The sequence below is a fragment of the Pan paniscus genome, chromosome 8 (assembly GCF_029289425.2).
Source record: "Pan paniscus chromosome 8, NHGRI_mPanPan1-v2.0_pri, whole genome shotgun sequence".
In the NCBI taxonomy this organism is placed as follows: domain Eukaryota; kingdom Metazoa; phylum Chordata; class Mammalia; order Primates; family Hominidae; genus Pan; species Pan paniscus.
Genome location: NC_073257.2, coordinates 118,303,719 through 118,324,271, shown reverse-complemented (window position 1 = coordinate 118,324,271; position 20,553 = coordinate 118,303,719).

Genomic DNA, 20,553 nt, shown 5'->3' with positions numbered 1-20,553 from the left:
GATGGGTAGTTTGCAAATATTTTCCATGGGCAAATATTAGATTCACATTTCTAAGTGAAAGAAGGCCGCCTGAAAAGGTTACATGCTATGTGATTCCACTTACATGGAAAAGAAAAAACTATAGAGACATTGAAAAGATCAGGGCTTGTAGAAAATTTGGGAAGGAAGGAGGGTTGAATTGGTGATACAGAATTTTTTTTTAGGTTTATTAAACTGTTCTGTGTACTATAATTGTTGTTATATTGTAGTATGCATTTGTCAAAACCCATTGAACTTTATAGCACAAAGAATAAAGCTTAATGTATGCAAATTAAAAAAAATAACTTAGGAAGCTGGTGGAAGCCCATGATAAAATGCAGAATTTGGCAAAAAGTATAACTGCATTATAAATATATGAAACAGCTCACTGAAGGATTTGTGGAAAAGGTGCTGATTAAGTAACTTTGGAACTGAGTAGGGTCTATAAAAACAAAGCAAAACAAACTGTGCATAAATACTATATGCCGGTTGATAAAGTTGTTTTCCATAGAGATATGAATTAACATATCTAATTTTATTATACATGTACCCTGGAATTGAACAATTAAATGGATGGCAGATGGTGTGAGCCAGGTTTGTCACTGTTGCAGTGGGAGTTTACAGATGAGAAAGGGGAGGTGCCTAGAATGACTCATGTGGTAGTAAATTTGAGTTAGAGACATCAGTATAAATTTATGTTTGGCTTAATATAGATATGGATGGTTACATATAAATATGTTTATAGATATGTGAATTCAGAGTGTTTAATATATGCATATATGTTTCTTTGCTCTGTCAGCTAAGAAGGCATAAAAGAAATGACACCCGGTAGCTTAGTTTTTAATACCATTCTCCAATAAAGGAACAAGAAATATTTGGAGAAATCGTGTATTTTCTGTGGCAGAAAATACGCAAGACGAGGATGGAGTATCTTGTTGTGCTGGAAAGTAAGGAAATACTCAAAAACAAAATAAAACGCAGCGATGAAGGTATGTATCAAAGGGGCACAGAAGCCTACTGAAAGAGCTCCCAAGGGCTACAGCTGAAACACTTAGAAAAGCAAAATGAAGTCGTATTGGATTGCAAATACAAAACAGATAGAGTATACTGGATTTTAACCCAAAGTATAAAATAAATATAAGTCCACGCTGATAAAAGTAAATAATGGAATGAATACATAAATGGGGGAGTAATGACACATTTTCCATGCAAAGAATTCCAAATAAGCTTTGTGGATCCTCTGCATTCAAGAAGATAAAGCATGATTATCCAATTTTTAAGAAGGGAAAGTGTGATTATCCACTCCTTAAGTCTGGGCTGTACATGGTGATTTCCTTCCAAAAGGCGAAGTGTGGAAAAAGAGGAAAAAAAATAACATTATAATGGAGAAAGCTGACAAACACAACCTCAGCAAGGAGATCAAGGTTAACATTAATAGTGATAAGCTGTATAGATATGTACCTTTGATATGACATGATAAAAATGACACCTTTCATCACTCATCTCTGTGATTTTCCCCTAAATATCCACACTAAGGATATTTAAATAAATACAAACTCTAGCTAATAATAAAATATCAATATTGGTTCATTAATGATAACAAGTGTACCATACTAATGTAAGATGTTTGTCTTTCCTTTGACTTGTGAAACTGGATCTAAGGCTATCATTCCTTCCTTCCTGTATGTCTCTGAGTGTTCCCTTCCTTCAATGGGTCATGACTTTTTTATCCAATTTGGAAGCTTCAGTCTCCCTCCAACAGAAAGACATACAAGTCTCAGTATCCCCTGAGAAAGAAATCCATTTTTTACTGGACCTTTTGGCTCCCCAAAGTCAGCAACCATCCCCTGTCCCAGAGAAAATACTAACTAAAGTGACAGAGTCTGTATGGGACGCTAGTACTCCGGAAAGGCCATCAGTACAAAGCCTGTTAAAATAAAACTCAAGCCAGCCATATGCTACCCATGAAAACTCCAGTATCCTTACAGGCCAGAAGCCCAACAGAGGATATGGCCCTTCCTGGAAACATTTCTATAGCATGAGCTAATTCAGCCCTGCCAATCCCCCTGTAATACTCCAGTCCTACTTGGGGAATACCGCTTTGTTGAAGACCTTTAGGCAGTGAATGACTCATTTGTTCCCATTCATCCTATAATCCCCAACCCATACACACTCCACTCCCAAATACCTGGTTGACTAAATTTTATAACATGCTGTATTGAAAGGATGCTTTTTTTGGTAAACTGTTACATACTGATTCCACCTACATTTTGCCTTAAGTACTAGTCATGCTATCACTATATTATCTTTTATTTATGGCCTGATCCACTAAATAAATACTACAGAGCAAGTAGAGGTTAACATTCAGGCAATGTAGTTATACTCTTTTGGTAAATGGGACGCAAGAGCTGACTCAGTGTGGAATGCTGTCAAATCAGCCTTACCCTTTATAACTTGGTTCCTTCCTTTCTTAGGACCTGTATTAGCTGTCTTTCTTCTTTTAATCTTTGAACCATGCTTGTTTAACTTTCTGGTAAAATTTATGTCTTCTAGACTAAAACAGTTTTATGCCAAGTGAATGGTCATGCAAGGCTTCCAGCCTGTTCCAGAAACCACAATCCAAGAACGATATAGCCCATTCCACTAAGCCACAAGAAATTTCTACTCAACCTAGGAACAGATATAGGGACTATGTCCTTGCTCAGCAGAAAGTAGCTCCAGAAGAAAAGACCTTCACTCCTTAACAGTAAGGAGCATAAAATCTCTCAAGCGGGGAAAGAGACAGGCAAGTTTGCTGATTTCCTGTTTGAATATGGTCTGGAGAAAAAGAACAAAAGCCCCTTACTCAAGCTGTAGCTTATTTAGTCTCCAGATAATCAGCATCAAAGGCCCAAGAAGCTATTTTTTAAAATTTTTATTTATTTCTTTATTTATTTTGGAGACGGAGTCCCGCTCTGTCACCCAGGCTGGAGTGCAATCGCACGATCTCTGCTCACTGCAACCTCCAGCTCCCGGGTTCAAGCGATTCATCTGCCTCAGCCTCCTGAGTAGCTGGGATTATAGGTGCCTGCCATCATGCCCAGTTTTTTTTTTTTTTTTTTTTTTTTTTTTGTATTTTTAGTAGAGACAGGGTTTCACCATGTTGGCCAGGCTGGTTTCGAACTCCTGACCTCAAGTGATCCGCTGGCCTGGACCTCCCAAAGTGCTAGGATTACAGGCATGAGCCACTGTGCCTGGCCCCAAGAAACTATTAACCACATGTATCTGCTTTAGGGGGCTAGTGACTTCCATGAGGCCCTGTATGTGCAGCTAGGCTTAAGTTTCAACTCAGAGTGAACTTTTCCTTATTTTAATAATAAAAACCACGCCCAAGTATAGAAATTTAAAATGCTGATGTTACATGCGGTGTATGTTGAAGCATGTAAAGCCACTATATAAATGCTAGAGAAACCCCTTCTATACATGCCCTGACATGATCCCTTCCTATAGGAAAGTTTTATGAAAGTAACCCACACTGGCCTCAGAGAGGAGTTCACATTTTTCCTTTCCTGTTGCTGACTTCTCTTGTGCACAAGCTAAATAAATCTTTCTCTTTTTCTTTGCTGCTATGTCTGGAGACCTTTCCTGATTTCTGTTCTGGGAGATTGCAAGAACCCAGGGTGCCAATAGCAGATTGGCCATGTGTTAATAATTGTTGAAAGTAGGTAACGGGTATTGGTAGCTTATTATATATTCTCTCTACTTCTGTATATATTTTAAGTGTTTTAAAAAACCAAAGCAGGTTTTTTATTTTTTAAGTTTGAGAGACAATATATGGAAGAAAATGAAAGAATTACTAGGTATAAGTTAAAAGCCACTGTTGTGAGTTGCAAGGAACGTAGTGCAAATACATTCTGAATTTTACCCTTAAGTTTATCCAGTGTTGAAGAAGCTTATGTCCTGAATGGTTTTAGATGTCTAGAAACAAGTGTATTTCTCACATTTAGAATAATTTATGAGGGCAAAGGGAAGTTCAGTCTCTGGGAAATGTTTGATTTCACTACTTATAAACCACTGCATTGAAAACATTTTTGTCCCATAATCATCCATAGTACTGGTCTCCCAACCAATTTATAATCCACTGAATAAGTTCATGGAAAGGGATGCAAAAAGAGTTTTTGTTTATAAATGAGCCTTAAAGCCTTTCTTTAAAACAGACATCAATTATTTTTGGTTTCTATTAATGTTCTCTTTCTTATTCACCAATACTTAGATATGTTTATGTACATATCTGTCTGTGTGTGGAATAAAAATCTCTTTCTCTGAAAATTTTCTCTGTGCTAAGCAATCACTTTAATTATTCCTTCATACAATTTTTAAAAGATAACAGTAAATGCTGCTTAAATTCTAAGTTAATCTATAGAAACCTCTACTGTTGTGAAAATAGTTTGGTCTTAATTAGGTAGTGTGTGACTTGCTTTAGGAAAATGTGTTATGACCTGTTCTGACTAGTTCATATTTATTTCTTCTTTCCCCTTTTTTTCTGCACCTCTCAGTGTTTTGCAAGAGTATTAGAGAAAATATGGCCACAGTGAGAGTAAAGGTTTAATTTTTGGCAAACTACGAATAATCATGATGTCAGCCAGATGATCCCAAATTTTGTACTCAAATAATTTGCTTTAAAGTAGATATTTTACTACTTTACTGTTGAGAGAAAGTAAGTTTATTAATTGAAAAGTACTCAACTACATTTACTAATTTATTAAAAACACACACTGTATGCTGTATAGTCCTGGAAATATTAAGGACTAAATTCTCTGTCTCACTCACTGGCTTGCTGTAGTTGTCTCTCTGTCACTGGAGATATTTACTCCCTGAGTTGGAAGTGATTTTCCCACAGTCACACTGTTAATTAGTAGCAAAAGCAATCTAAAAATCCACTCATCTTTCCACACAATCTCCAATGTCTCTGTTGAGTTTTGAACATCTTTATTGCACCCTCTTTGCATGATCCCTTTAGAGAACAAGTAACATAAAGAAAATTGTTTTTCTACTTCAAATGAGTAATTATATATGTTTTTGCATGTGGATGATATTATGTATATGTGTATGCGTATGTGTGTATTTGCTTTGCCAAAATATGACAGGGGAGGCAGATGAAAAATGCTGTAAATGAACAAACCCTGGACTCTGAGTAATTGTCGAGTTTACTTACACAGAGTCTATTACGTGTAATATTCATTTAACCATTGGCTAATATCGCTGTCAGTAAGTGATCAAAAAATGTGCCTATTTGTGGTTAGAGTTGTTTTTTTCCGCCTTAATGAACATCAAAATGTCTTCATTAATTTGTTACGTAACACCATGATCTATTGCCTGTAGGACAAAGTCCTAAATGCTGGCATTCAATCCTCTCTTGGTCTCCATTTTCAGTATCATCTCATACTATTCCTCACCATAAACCACGTTTACTATTTCTTAAACATGTCCTAGCCTTTTATTTCTCTGTTTATGTCACATTTAGAACTATCTCACTCCATACTCGCTTCCTTCACTGGTAATTCTCATCCTAGCTACTCTTAATGTGTGCAAACTCCATGAAGCTTTCTCTGCCTTCACAAACTCCCCATGATTTCTTCCTTTTTTTGAATCCCTGTAGGAATAGCTCCTATTAATAAATGTGCAGCTTTTGTGACTTTTGGCAAAATGTGGACAAGGACTGAAGAGTATATATTTCTGTATATAAAAGCCCAAAGTAGAAGCAATGTAAATGTTAGTGAATCTAGTAAACAATGGGTAACTTTCCCAACACACAATGATGCATCCTAAACCCCCAGTCGTTAGTGGATGACAAGAAGGAAGAGGCAAAATCGCCAGCCTAGAGCAGTGGTTCTTAAAAGCCTATGGACCATGGATCAGCTAAAGGGGCTGTGTCATAATCACTTTGAGGACTTAAATAATTCAGAGCACTGTCGCAGAGGGCTTGATGCTGGTTTGTGGATGTGTCCCACAATTTGCAAACGTAGTCAAAAGAGCACTGAGGCGGGCATTTGCATTCATAAAAAGTTGTTATTTTCTGGCTTTAGGCAAGGGTTTCCAACCATAGCTGCACATTACAAACACTTGGGATGCTTTCAAATTCAGTGCACGCCAGGCCTCATCTCTAGAGATGTTCATATAATTAGTCTAGACTAGGCCCTGGTATCTGCATTCCTAAATGCTCCCAGAGTGATTCTAGTGTACAGCCAGGATTGAGAACTACTGTACAGACATCCTTTTAAATTCAATCCATGGAAATTATTGGAAATGTCTCTCTCTGGCCTCTAACTCAAGTCATTTCCTTTGCCTTCTCTTACCCCACTCCACCTCCCACCCAAGCCAGGACATACTTTCTTTTTGCTGGAGTGAATTTTTTCCCACTTAGTTTTTATGAGTTTGTCTTTTATGCAAATGCATGTTGGAACGAGTTCACCTGGGAAGGCCTCTGGGCGGGTGGCGGGTGGATAATGGGTGGTGAGGTGTTTACAGCATGATTCATTCCACCATCCTATTTATCTTCTCAATGAGCCAAGTGGCTTACAAAGTCTGTAAAACTGCTTTATGTTACCAAAATAACTAACTCCCTGTGCTTACCTAATAGTGGGAATTAATTCTTTGAGCATGTCTAAAATAGGTCACCATGAAAGGTAGTTTTAAGAACTAAAAGGAAAAAAATAAATACTTATGAATCATGTTGCCTGTTTCCTGGCAACCCAAGCTCACTTGTTCTCTTAATCCACAACTGCCCTTATTTCACCAGAGACCCATGTGCTTTCTTTCCTAGTAATTGATCACTTTTTCCAGAATTGAGAGTTGTCCTTGGAAGTGATTCAATGCTAGGTCAAAAGCAGGAACAAACGCTTACTTTTTAATCATTCTGTCATCAATTTGAGACCTGAGTTTGAGGCATAATTTATTCTCTCAAAATAAAAGAAAACAAAGTATCTATTTTTTTTTAAAGTGAACCAAGCACCTGAAGGGCACTGTTGTCTCCTTACAGATATGCACAGGTGACAAACACAGGTCCACTCATCTCTAGAATATCATAGATACATGAGTTTTTAACTTCAGACAATTGCAGTTGAAAAAAAAGAAATAAAGAGGAAATTCTATGCTTTGGCCTTCAATTAATTGGGTCCTCAAGGAACCAAAGGCTGAGCCTACTAGTTTTAGAAGCAAAATAAAGTATGTCTCTGAATACAAAGGTGTAAGGATGCATACTACCCCCTTTCATGGGAGATTATAATGCAGCTTGTGGTTGGTCTCTTTAAATTGGCCTCTGTCTAGGGTTGCATTTGTATTCTTATTGCAGGGGCTTTTGATGTGAGGTTTATGGATATAACCAATGGGATGTTGATGATGAACTTGCTTGTAGAGCTCCAGCCTTTCAGCCCCAATTGTCTGGTTGTTATTGCAGTGATGTTCTTGAAGGAAGCAATGCCCTTTAGTTATTGCAGCACAAAACGAGTCCCAGAAAATGTCTGTCTTATTTCAAGGATATGTTTTTAAACTTTAAAGTGTTGTCTATGAGTTGCTGAGTGCAAAAATAGCCAAAGAGCAGTGTGGTGGACAGCCACTAGGACTACTTCCCATTACCCCAAGCTTTTAGTGTACATACCCTTATGTGATCCCCATCCCTTGAGTGTAGGCAGGAACTGTAGTTTTCTTCTAAACTAAAACAATAGCATATGACAAAGGTGATGAGTATCACTCCCCTGGTTGGTTTATGTTACATAGCAAAGATGATGAGCTGTTACTCCCATTTAACTCGTGTTGCATAAGATTCCACCTAAGCAGACTGAAACTCTTTGTAGGGTTCATGAATTCAGTAGTGATGTTGGAAAAGCTCATGTGTCCAGGAATTGCAGGGGGCCTCTACCAACTATGTGTGGCCTCTAGGAGTTGAGGATAGTCTCCAGCTGAAGAGCCAGCAAAAAGCTTGAGCCCATCAGTCATACAACCACAATTAATCTGCCAACAACCTGAAAAAAACTTAGAAGCTGATGCTTCCCCAGTCAAGTCTTCAGATGAGAATACAGCTCACCTGAGTTATTGATTGTAGCCTTGTGAGACCAAAAGCAGAAGGCTGAGTTAAGCCACATCTAGACTTCTGACTTCCACAAACTGTGAGAAAATAAATGTATTTTTTTAAAGCCACTGATTTTGTGGTAATTTATTGTGTAGCAATAGAAGACTAATATAAGCAGAGACCTCCTGAAGGCTTTTAAATGAAAAAATTTGCCTAGCTGGCATTTGCTTATCTGAACCAGGTAATTAAGAAAAATAGCAATTTAAATCTGCAACAATATATGATGCTCTGACTTGACAGTGGAGTCTAATAAAAAGGAGAACTTTCACTCATTCCTACCAGAAACCAAAGGTTGGGGTAGGGGGACAGTGTGGAAATAAACTTTTCTGTTATATTCTTACCTGCTCTCACTATAACACTTTGACATTATGCTGTCTTTTTGCTATTTGTTCTCATAAATTTTCATCATAGAGAAGAGGGAGTAATTTTCATTTCTCATCAATGAAAGTATTGTTTCCCATCTGCATTTCTCAAGGATCACTTTAGAAAAGTAACAAAGGGTTTTATTACAGAAGCTGGGCTTCTGGGGCTTGATAATTTGTCCGTCTTTTTATTCACTGTTCAGTTGTTAGAGCTCAAGGAAGGTGCCTCCATCTTTATAGTAGGACAATGATATAATATCATCCAAATCAGTGGATAGAAAAAAGGGTGCATCCCACATGATGTGGAATTCAATTAAGCGCATTGGTTGGTAAAGAAGAAGCTCTATATTATTTCATACACATAGTTCAGCTGTTAGAAAGACATTATTCATTGCTTTCTCTGTCCAATAGTATTTTTCTGTTTCACCGCTCTTAAAAAGAAATGTAATTGTTTCTTTATATATTTACTAGGATACTACTAATTTTATTTTCTATTATCATCTGGGAAGTGTCTATATAAAAGCTAACAAAAATACTTGAAAGTGTCCATTGATATCAAGACAGGAAAAATGTAATTTCATCAAGAGTTCTATTTGGATCAGGATCTAGGTTGATTTTTTTACCAACTGCATAGAAGCACTTATAGCCTTTCACAGGGCTGCTTTCCTTTTACACAAAATGAGTAACCTTGAAATTTAAATATTCTTCTACCAGATGGCCATTGGTCCTCAGTCATAGCCTAAATAATTGTTTCAAAAATAATAAAATAACATATTTTTTAAAATTGACAATGATATACATTACTAGCACATACATGTAAGTGGTATGTGAGAGAATGAGTGTGTGAAGATTTATCTATCTACACACACACATACACACACACACACACACACCTTTGGGGACTCAATTTTATTCCATTGATCTATACCTCTCTCCTTATCCCAGTACTACTGCTCTATGGAGTACTGTAGCTTTGTAGTAAGTTTTGAAATTGGGAAGAGTGACTCCTTGTTCTTTTTCTTTTTCAAGATTGTTTTGGCTATTTTGGGTCCATTGCATTTCAAAATGAATTTTAGGATCAGCTAGTGAGTTTCATCCAAAAATGAAGTTGGAATTTTATTAGTGACTGCAGTAAATCTGTAGATCAGTGTTGGGCATATTGCTATTTTAACAATATTAAGTCTTCTAAGTCATGAAAACACTTATTTACATATTCATTTATTTCCTTTCAGCAGTACTTGCAGTTTTCAGTGTATACATCCTGTGCTTTTCTTGATAAGTGTATTTCTACTTTGTTCTTTCTAATGCTATTGTACATGAAAATATCTTCTTAATTTAATTTTAAGATTATTAGTTGCTAGTGTTTAGAAATACAATTCAGTTTTTTTTTCTATTTTGTGAAAACATTGCTTTTTACAATTGAATTTTGAATATGCATCTTGTATTTTTTAACTTGCTAAACTTGGTCAATAATTCTAAAAACTTTTTGGTGGATTCCTCAGGATTTTGTATATATAAGTTTGTGCCATTTGCAAATACAGATAATTTTTTTTTTCCTTTCTAATATGGATATCTTTTATGTCTTTTTCTTGCCTAATTTCCTGACTAGATCCTCCAGCAACAATGTTAATAGAAGTGTTGAGGAAGGACATTTATGCCTTGTTCCTGATCTTGGAGAGATCAGGGACAGAGTTTTCAGTATTTCACCATTTAGTATGGAGTCAGTTGTGTGTTTTCTTTTCATTGTTGTTTGTTTGTTTGGTTGGTTGTTTTGAGACAGAGTCTCACTCTGTCGCCCAGGCTGGAGTGCAGTGGTGTGATCTCGGTTCACTGCAAACGCTTCCTCCTGGGTTCAAGCAATTCTTCTGCCTTAGCCTCCTGAGTAGTTGGGACTACAGGCACACACCACCATGCCCTACTAATAGTTGTGTGTTTTCAGAGAAAACTTTATCATGTCCTATTTCTAGTTTTTTGAGTGCTTTTCTCATGAAAATGTGTTAGATTTCATCAAATGATTTTTCTGTGCCTTTCGAGATGTGTGTATTTGACTTTTATTAATAACATAGATTTTGTCCTATACTTTATTAATATGATGTATTATATTAGTTGACTTTCATATGTTGACTCAACCCTGGATTTTTTAGATGAATTCCACATGGTTATGGTATATATTATGTGTTTCTTGATTTAGTTTGTTTGTTGAGGATGTTTGTGTCAATATTCATGAGAAATATTGATCTGTTTTTTTTCTTTTGAAATCTTTGATGCCTCCCATCAGAGTAACAGTGGCCTCATAATATGAGTTGAAAAGTGTTTTCTTCTGGTCTAATTTTTGGCAGACTTTGTGAAGGATTTGTGCTAATTTTTCTTTAAATGTACGGTAGAATTCACCAGTGAATTTGGTACTGGACCTTTACTTGTGGGAAATTTTTGTTGTTTTTTTAATTACTAATTCAATCTCTTGTTATATGTCTATCCAGAATTTCAACTGTTAAAAATCAGTTTTAGTAGTTTGTATAGGTATAGGAATTTATCCATTTCATGTAAGTTATCTAATTGATGACATAAAAAAAGACATAATTCTTCAAAATCCTTTCTTTTTCTCTAAGGTCAATAGTAATATCTCCTCTTTCATTTCTAATTTTGATTTTCTCTTGTTTTCTTGGTTATTCTAGCTAAAAGTTTTGTCAGTTCTGCTAATTTATTTAAAATATTTTGTTATGTCAGTTATCTCTAGTTTTTCTATTTCTTATTTTATTTATTTTCTCTCTAATATTTATTACTTTCTACCTCTATTTGCTTTGGGTATTAGTCTTCTTTTTCTAGTTTCATAAAGTGAAGGAATAGGTTATGGATTTGAGAACTTTCTTTTTAAATGTGGTGTTTATACTATAATTTTCTCTTATAATTTTTATTACTATATTTTTTCTTATAATTTTCTCAAGGACTGTCTTTGTTGGATCCAAAAAGTTTTAGTACTTTGTGTTTTTGTTTTTATTATCACAAATTTTCTGATTTTATTGTGATCTCTTTTGTGACCCCTTGCTTATTTAGGGGTGTGTTAATTTCCACATTTTCCCAAATTTTCAAAATTTTCTTCTGTTATTCACTTCTAAGTTTATTCTATTGTGGTAGGAGAGCATACTCTATATGACTTCAATCCTTTAAATAGATTGAGACTTATTTTTATTGGCTAATATATACTCTCTCCTTGAGAATGTTACATGTGTGCTTGAGAACCATGTGTATTCTGTTGCTGAGTGAACTATTCTATAGATATTTGTTAGGTCTAATTGGTTTATAGTTTTCTTAAAGTCTTCTATTTCCTTGATTATCTTTGTCTTGTTCAATATTTATCGCAACTGGGTAACTGAAGTCTCTATTATTATTGAACAGTCTATTGCTGCCTCCGGTTCTGCAGTTCTGCCTATTTTTGGTACACATATTTTGGGGCTCTTTTGTTAGAGGCTTATATGTTTATATATTTATATCTCCTTCTTCTTTTTTTTTTTTTTTTTTTGCTTTTTTCTGAGACAGAGTTTCACTCTTGCTGCCCAGGCTGGAGTGCAATGGCGTGATCTCGGCTCACTGCAACCTCTGCCTACCGGGTTCAAGGGATTCTCTTGTCTCAGCCTCCCGAGTAGCTGGGATTACAGGCGCATGCCACCATGCCTGGCTAATTTTTGTATTTTTAGTAGAGACAGGGTTTCATCATATTGGTCCGGCTGGTCTCGAGCTCCTGACCTCAGGTGATCTGCCCGCCTCAGCCTCCCAAACTGTTGGGATTACAGGCGTGAACCACTGCGCCTGGCCATATTTATGTCTTCTTAAAGCTTTGATAGATTTAACACATTTTAAAGTGCTTTTTAATCTCTAGTAACAGGTTTTGTTTTAGAGTTGATTTGTCTAATATTTATTATACCCACTCCAGTTTACCTTTGTTACTATTTCCTGGTATATATTTTGTCATCTTTTTACTTGCAACCTATTTTTGTCTTTGAATCTAAAGTGTATCTGTCATGGATGATATATAGTTAGATCATGTTTGTTTTTATTTTTTACTCTTTTTATCATTCTGTTTACTTCAATTGTAATATTTACTACAGTTAAATGTAATGTAATTACTGATAAGGTAGGATTTACATCTTCCATTGGTTATTGTTTTCTATTTGTCACACATTCTTATTATTCTATTTCTTCATTACTATTTTATTGTGTATTAAATGGATATGTGCTAGTGTATAATTTTATTTTCATTTCTTTGACAATATTATTTTAAAAATTATTTTTATTGGTTGCTCTGAAGGTTGCAATCAACATCATAATTTAGACAACCTACTTTGAATTAATACCAACTTAATGCAATATTTTGCAATTGGATATGCCAAAACTTTACTCCTATATAACCCCATTCCCTCTTCCCCTCTTTGTGCTGTTATTGTCATGCACAAAATTACATATTTGTGCATATAAAAGTATGTATATCAACTCAGTTTTATAATTAGTATTTTATGCAGTTGTTTTTTTAAATAATTGTTTTTAGGAGAAAAACAATTATTAAAATCAAAAATATATTTATAATTTGTTCTTTATCTTTATCTTCATAATTATCTTTAATGGTTCTCTTTAATTTTTCATGTCACTGTCTAGTGTATTTTCATTTAAGCCTTAAGGACTCCCTTAGACAAGGCTTTATGGTAGCTCTGCTATAAAACAAATTTATCTCAGATTTGTTTATTGCACAGCCTCTTAATTTCACCTTTATATTTAAAGAATAGTGATACTTGATATAGAAAATTCTTAGTTGACAGTCTTTTTCTTTTTAGCTGTCTTAATGTCATTTTACTATCTTCTGATTTCTATCTATCTCCAGATTTCTATCTATCTCCATGATTTCTGATATTAAATCAGCTGTTAATCTTACTGAAAAACACTTGTACATAAAGAGACAGTCTTGTGCTGCTTTCAGGATTCTCTCTTTGTCTTTATCTTTTGACAGCTTAATTATCATGTGTCTAAGTGTAGTTAGCATTGTGTTATACTACTTGGAATTTGCTGAGCTTCTTGGATGTGTAGGTTAATGTTACTCTTAAAGTTTGGTAAAAGTTCAGTCATTATTTCTTTGAACATTCTTTCCTCTTTTTCTTTCTCTTCTATTCTGGGATTCCGCAGAATGTGTACGCATACTTGTTGAACTTGATGATGTCTCATGGGTCTCTAATTATTGCTTCATTTTTCTTCATTCTGTTTTTTCCTGTTTTTAAGGCTGGATAATCTCAATTGACTTCTCTTCATTTTGCTGATTCTTTATTCTGCTTGTTCAAATCTGCTGTTGTACCCCTCTTGTGATTTTTAAAATGTTTCAGTTATTGTATTTTTTAACTTTCACTAATTTCTTGAACGACATTTGTGAGCCCTTTATTTTCAGTTTGTGACAATATCAAAACATCCCTGGTCTGTTGATATCTCAGTATTTGATTAAGTTTTCTGTTAAAAAAAGTTGAGCTAACTCAGCTAAGCTCTTTAAACTGAAATGGAACTTAGGCTTCCAATGATGTATTTACATAACAGGGAAGACAAAGTGCCAACTATAAAGAACATCTTGTCACAAAGAGTATCATCAGTGCTCTTTACTGCTTTACTCCTAAAGTGGGTAGCTCCACCTTACTCCTGTACTCCCTATTTTTTATTTATTAACTACTAACTTAAAATTAAAGCAACTTGACAACATTACATTTCTCATGCAGAATAGCGTTAAAAAAATTCTTGTTCCAGGTTAACCTATTTTTTGAAAATTTAAAATATGCAAATAAAAAAATCTATGGATAGTAAAAAAGAAATACAGTTGTAGGAAATGAAAAAAGTTAAAACTACCTCAGATTATATCACCAAGAGATGATCACTCCTAAAACTTTGTCATATATACTTTCTGATTTTTCCCATGTATATACATAAATTTATGTACAATGCATCAAAATATATTATACTCATTATTTTGTTTTTAATAGAAAATATATTCTATATGTGACATAGTCTTACATTTTTAATGGTTGTGTATTATTCCATTTATATTCCTATGATTTAAAGAATCACAGCTATCAGATATATAGATGACCCACACTAATCCCAATCATTAGCAACCATTAGTAACCAATTATGACTGTAAATTAGCTTCAATATATATTTGCATATTTGAACATTTACCTTGAGAAATTTATAGAATTGAAATTGATGGATTCAATGTCTTTTATTAGACCCTTGATATGTATAACTAAATTTCTAGTATGTTCCTAGAAAATAGCATAGCAATTTATATTTTAAGCAATAGGTTGTGAATACTGATTTCTCTTTTAAACAATACTGGGTGTTCCCACTTTTTTCAGTCTTTGCCAATCTTTTGTTTTATTTTTTTAAACAATAAGTCTTTGAAAACTAGAGCACCTCTAATTATTTTTATCCGTTGCTTTTTTTAGATGTATTTTTCTTTTTTCCCCAGTATTTTTGTATTCATTTTCCTGTAGCATTTGGGGTTATTTTTGCCTATTAATTTGCAAAACATTTTTATATATTTAGGATATTTATCCTTTTTGTTTTATACATATAGTTTTTTTGGCCTTTAAGGTTGTATGTTAGTTTTGTATTCTTCAGAGAAACAGAACCAACAGGATGTATATATCGAAAGAGGTTTATTTTAAGGAATTAGCTTACATTATTAAGGAGACTGGCGATTCCAAAATCTGTAGGGAGGACTGGCAGGATAGAGATGATGTTGCAGTACAAGCGTGAAGAATATCAGCTGGCAGAGTTGCCTCTTGCTAGTAGGTAGGTCAGTCTTTTGTTGTATTCAGTCCCTTGTTGATTGGATGAAACCCACCCACATCATAGATGGCAATCTGCTTTATTAAAATTTCACTAATTTAAAGTTAATCTCATTCAAAAATAACCTCACACAAATATTCAATACATTGTTTGACCATATATCTGGGTACCATGGCCCATGCAAGTTGACACATAACATTAACCAACATGGGTTGCTATATTGTTCTGGCGCCTTCTGTTATGTTTTAACCCTATCTGTCATGACCCTTCCTGGAAGAAAAATTTTATAAATGATGCTGTCATAATTAACATTCAAATTTTAATATCTGCATAATTTACTGAGGTATACAGTGTGAAGTTTAAATACAATTAGGGGTGTGTGTGTGTGTGTATATATAGATACACACTATATAGAGAGAGAGAGCTATATACATATAGATGTTTATATATATATGTGTGTGTATATATAGCTCTCTCTATATAGTGTGTATATATAGATATATTTCTATATTTTGCTACATATAGAGATTGCTATCTCTCTCTCTATATATATACACACACTATATTTAGTGTATATAGTAAAATAAACTTAGAGAATCATAGCTATCAGGTCTATAGACTTCCCACACTAATCACAATCATTAGCAATCATTAGCAACCAATCATGGCAGTAAATTAGCTTCAATATATATTTGTGTATTTAAAAATTTACTTTGAGAAATTCATAGAATTGAAATTGATGGATCAATGGCAATCTGAAGAATTGATGACAATTCTTCACACTTCAACTGACGGATCAATTTCAGTTCTTCACACTTCAATTGATGGATCAATTTCAATTCAATGATATGACACAAAGGCTGTTAAAAGAGAGAAAGAGAAAGAAAGTTAGGCAATTTATCTTGCATCATGTGATGAATAGAACCCACCCAAAGATGTCTAGGCCCTAATCTCCTGAACTTGTGAATATGTTGCCTTATATGGCAAAAGGAATTTTGCAGATGTGATTAAGCTAAGGATCTTGAGATGGGACATTATTCTAAATTATTTGGCTTTGCTCAGTGGAATCATGGGTCTTTGTAACAGGGAGACAGGAGGGGCAAAATCAGAGAAGGTTGTATTGTAACAGAAGCAGAAGTTGGAGTCATGTGCTTTGAAAGTGGTAAAGGAGCTATGAGCCAAGGAATGCCACCAAGTTCTAAAAGCTGTGAAAGGCAAGGAAATGGAAACCTAGCACCTCCAAAATGGACACTGCCCTATGGACACTTGAATTTAGCTTACTGAGACTAATTGTGGATCTCTAACCTGTAGAACTGTAAGAGAATAAATTTATGTTGTTTTAAGCCATAAGGTTTCTTTTTTTATAATTTGTTATAGAAGCACTAGGAAGCTAATATATACCATTTATTGAACAATTATCATTTTCTTCACCGATCCAATATTCAGCATTTATCGTAGCTGTTCCAGGAATAATATTTAGCAAACAACAAATTGATGTATTTTGATCTTAAATCATGTTTCCTTGTAGCTTTCCATCTCCGAGGCCTAACTCCCAAGTTTTTTGCCTCAAATAAGGAAAAGTAGCTACTTGACTTCTTTAGCAAGACAATCAGTTTGGTAACCAGAGAGACTTCTCCAAAGTTCTTTTGCCTATTACATCCAGACAAAGTCTTGCTGCTAAATACTAGAATGATATGACACAAAGCCTGTTAAAAGAAGTCAACCCTTTTTAACCCAGTGTGGATTAAAAGGATGGAAGAGAGGAGAAAGCAGTAGGAATGATTCTCCCACATATACCCTTAGCTACCTCTCTAAGAATGAGTGGCTTTCCCTGACACTCTGGGAGAAACTTTTCCACCTAGACCCCTACCTTACAATGTGAGGCCCAAGCAGAGTTAAATGGGAAATGTGTCTCATAGTGAGAAGAGAAAGAATTTAATAGTTTGCCCTCACCATCCTTCCTAGGGAAGCCTCTGTATATTTGAACACAAAGTTGAGAATCAGTAGATCCGCAAAAACGCTCATCAGTGTAGTAGTGACAACCTAGTCTGAGGCTAGAAAGAGAATATGGCCAGCTCCAGAAGGTCTTTTTTATTGTTAATTAAAACAATCTGTATTATCTTTAATTAACAAATAATAATTATATGTTTATGAGATATTATGTGATCTTTTGATGCTAGCTAGATTCAGCAGAGAGAAGGCTGCTTGAGTAGGTAGGATCTATGAGGTTAGAAAGAGCCCACTGAATATGTTCAAGAGCTGAAATTTAAAAAAGAAAAAAGACCACACATTCATCAGCTACCACCTGGACCAAGCTGCCATATTTCTCATGTGGGTCATTTCAGCAGACTCTTATTTCCCTGTTTTTACCTTTTGTCCCTGTGCAGTCCATCCTGCATACAGCAGCAAATATTCGTTAACCCTCTGCTCAAAACTCTCCAATGGTTTTCCACTTAGAGTAAAAACCAAAGTCCAATTTGATGTAACTGCTATCATCTTTCCAACCTCAATTCCTACCACTAGCCCTGTCAATCATTCTTCTTCAGCTACCCTGGCCTCCTCTGTTGTTCCTTTAACATGCTAAGCACATGCTCACCTCATGGGCTTTGAGCTTTTCTTTTCCTTTCTTGGAATGCTCTTCTTCCAGGCATATACATGCCTCATTTTTTTCCAATCTCTGCTCAAACATTACCCTATTAGACAGTTATTTCCCCACTGCTTTATATAAAAAAGCACCCATGTGATGCCTTACTCTCCATATTCTTTTTCCTGCTTAATTTTTCTTCTTCTATTTTATCATCACCTGAAATATGATACATTTATTTCATTATTTCTGTCTTTTCCCACTAACATATGAGGAGAACCATGCCTGGGCCAAGGCAAAGACACAACATATATCTGTTTATTTTAATGAATTAATCACCCATAACCAACAGAACTGTAGTAGAGTGGTGAGGATATGTCTATTATTTAATATTGAGGAATGAAGTATAGTCATTTGGGATACCTCTATTTTTTTAACTCATTTTTTTCTTATCAACTTTAAATGAGGGTGGGCTACATCTGCACCCTTCCAAATTATGGCCTTGGACTCAAGATTTTATAAATATTTCTGCAATTAAGGATAAGAAATAATGAATTATAAAATTTGACTTTAGCCTCAGAAGATTCTGGTAAAATTTAGATAAGAGGTCATAGAGAAAATAGTTCTGTTGCTTTCATAGAGCAGGAATATTCATGCCATCTTATTCTTAAAAATCTTCCAGAGTTTCTTTTTTTAAAAAGTAATGCATGGCTGAACTCTTCTTCTCACATTGTCCTTTTTTTTGCCTCCAGTAAAATTAAGCACTGTATGAATGAAAATAGATAGAGATAGTAAAGTACATCTTTTCCAAGAATATAACATAAGCCTGTGAACATTTCTTAGGTCATAGTCATATCCTACCCTCCACCCTCAAACATATGCTGACATGTCACAAGAAATGATTAGCTATTTTTTGGTATATTGGAAAAGTCATTATGATTCAGTGATGTAAGTACATCACTATGTACTTACTTATGTAAGTACTTACGTAAGTGCTTACTTATGTAAGTACTATGAGGGAAGAGGTTGTTACCAACACATGATAATACCATGAGTCCTCTGAATCCCAATCCATTGTATTGACTCAGAGGATCTTCAAACAAGTAATTTCTAAAAATTATGATCAACTCTATTAGAATTTAATGGGGACATAGATATAAAGATCAAGTTTTAAGAGAAATATCATATACGACTGTAAGGCAAAGTTACTTAATCTGTTTCTATCTTTGCCCATGAAAATCTCAAAACAGCATAGTTTCTCAAAAGCAGATCAAACTTGAGCCTGAGAAACGTAGACCGGAAGGCTCGGCATGAAATTTTTTATTTTTGTCTAGTTTGAGCTAGAGAACATGTGTGCTAGGATGGAAAGAGTCCTGCTCTAAGAATAAGAGAACCATAGATTCCATCCAATTGGATCACTAACTGTATGACTTCAAATGCCTGTGGGCTTCAGTTTCTTCATAAGCAAAACAGCGGGGTTGCATAAATGACATTAGGGGCCCATTTCTGACTCTAGCTTATCATAAGACTAATAAAATTACCAACAAATCTATCTTCTGATGAAATTTAAAAAATAATTTTGATGTTTGCATATGCTAATTTTAATTGGGGGAAGCTGAAGAAGAAACTGAATCCATTTGGGATTACTATCTGACCTGTAGTAACAAGGAGATAATTTGGCAATTTGACAAGTGAACATAATGAACATTTTAGAAAACTCCTTCTGGTCCAACCATATATGAACTCCAAAGCCCACATTAAATCCTCTCCTTTGTGAGGAACTTTTCCAGATTAAAAATGTAAGAATTCCTCATGACTCCAAAGCTTCAACCAATTGGATCCAAGCTTTCAAAATACACTCTCCAAATACAAAAACAAATGACCTAAAACAGTACATTAAAATACTTTGCCAATATTTTCTCTTCTTTTTTTCCTACTGAAATAGTAAATATCTGAACAAAGAGACTATTTCTCTTTTTTTTTCTTTTAAATTTCATCAAGTGACTAGTTTTGAGCTCATGTTCATGGTTTGGGTATTGAACATTTCATCATTTTATTATGTGAATAATGTATCCTATAAATTCAGGTTCTGTTTTTATTCTTATAACATCAGATTCCTGCTGTTCCATGAATTAATATTAACTGTGTTTCTGAGAATATGATGATAAAATGAAAGAATAATGATCATTGACTGATGAATTTATTGGAGGTGGTTTGTTTTGCTTAGTTTTAGATTGTCAGCATCTACTCTGCTAAAGGCATTGGATTTCTATTTGTAATACATTAGACTTATCTTTAAAACAAATGAACACTGGAGACTACAAATGCCATAGATGAGCTCCTGCATGCTAATCTTTACACCACATTTTGCCTACAATTTATTCCTTCTCTGACATGTTTAAACAACTTTCTGAACTCCAGATGATTTGGTTCATGACTTTCTTGAGATATAAATGTGTTGGCCCTAACATATGATGTATCCCTGCAACCAAGGAGACAAAAATGTTCCATAATGTTCCATATCTAATTCCAGGAAAAAGCCTTTTCAGTTGTCTAGAATGTTATATAGTCTTAATAGAATTCAGTGAAGATTATTTTATTCTTATACAATATTGCTTCAGAACAAGAACAAATGGTACATCTGTGTATAAAAGTTAATTTTT